The following is a 1738-nucleotide window of genomic DNA, read 5'->3' as shown; positions in this document are numbered from 1 at the left end:
CCTGATGACACTCCCTCCTTCCCTGGGATACACATGCCGCGGTACAGAATGAGGGGTGTCGGGGAGTCACCAGGATCCGTCATTAGGCTCATGTGACCAGAAGTCTTAGGGACAATGTCTCCTAGGAATGCCCCCTTCTCCCCCGCTCGACGCCCCCTAAAAGGAAGAGAGCCCTGCGTCACCCAGTTTGGTCTGAATACTTCTAGTGATGGAGGGGACTCACTGCCCAGAACAGCAGACCTGTTTGTACTCAGACAGTGTGAGTCAGAACCACACATTACACATTTCTCTTTTCAAACAGGGATTGGGGGTGGAGGGAGGGGGCGATTCTCCGTTCATTCTCTTAGGGATTTTCAACAAATCGACTTTATTTAATGGAAATGTTTGGGCTGATAGGCCTCACTCAAATGGAATGTGATGGCTCAGAAAGGAGAATCAGAGGAATTTATGGCTCCAGCCAGATCCTTTGCTGCTGAGTTTATCTTGCTTTAATAAATGCTGTCATGTTATATACACAGTTTGCTCTTCCAGATCATAAGACTTGTTGCCTGCAAGCCAGCCATAGCAACACTAGCCTTGCTGTGTAAACCCAAATAAACCGGCTCCCTGGAACAACCAAGCCTTACGTGGGGGGTTTAACCCTCTACTGACTGCCGACTCGGAAGTCCCTGAGCCTCAGCCTACCCCTCCCAAGAAAGATAGATACAGTAAGTTGATAAGGTGTTCCCCAGAAGCTACACAAGAGTCAAAGTCTCTTGGTGAAGAGGCCACATCAAACGAGTCCTTATTCATGGCCTTCTGAAGATTGCAGTCGTGTCCACACGGGGACTAGGTGGGCAGAAGGCCTGAGGCCATGGCATTCAAAACCTCTGCAGTGGGTCTGTGCACTTCACAAGTACTGGTCCAAAGTGTGAGTTCAGTATTTCTTAAACACATCTTTCAATGACTGGCTCGGTGGCTTTGTTCAAGCACCCACCTCCATCTTGAAAGGTCCTGTGAAATCCTATTCCCCTCTCAAAGAGCAAGCCTGCTTCCACTCCCATGATGCACTCTGTAGCTCTCCATCAAAAACGCATTTCCAGGGTGTTTGGTCTTCTCTTTGCCCTTCCCCATCTGCTCTGCTCCCTGCTTCCTGCTCTGCATCCTAAAGACCACCCTTCAAGAAGGAGACCAGTGGACTCCCATGCCCCCAGGCTTCCGGCAGGCAGCACAGGGACACGGAAGGAGACTGGTGGAGATGGGGTGGGGGATGAGTCAGGGAATTCCTTTTCCAGAGCCATCTCTAGGCCATCGTGGAGGGCTGGCCATCAAGATGGATGCGAGTTTCCCCTAGAGGAGTCTCAGCCCCGCGTCAACTATCTCCACACAAATCCCTCTACGAGTTTCAGATAACTGCTCCCCCTTCTTGTCCCTTCCGGCAGCGATGGTCTCTGCCTATCAGCTGCTACTAGACCTGGGGAGTCGTGCTGGCCCCTGTGGTTCTCCTCCAGCCGGCCATTGGAAATAGTCCCCCTGCTTCAACCTTTCTGGGGTGCCGTGACAGGCACGCCCACTCTGGGGTCACATGGACACCCTGCACCACCACTACAGTCGCCCGGCCATTTCTACTCATGTCTCTCTCCCTGTAGTGGACGCCGATCATTTAATGACTTCCCAGAATCTCAGCTCCTTTCTAGTTTTGGAGAATCTCCCACTGGATGCGAACCCTACCTCCCACCATGGAAACCACAGGGGGAAA

This window comes from Budorcas taxicolor, chromosome 8 (genome assembly GCF_023091745.1).
Source record: "Budorcas taxicolor isolate Tak-1 chromosome 8, Takin1.1, whole genome shotgun sequence".
In the NCBI taxonomy this organism is placed as follows: domain Eukaryota; kingdom Metazoa; phylum Chordata; class Mammalia; order Artiodactyla; family Bovidae; genus Budorcas; species Budorcas taxicolor.
This window is presented reverse-complemented; position numbering follows the sequence as displayed.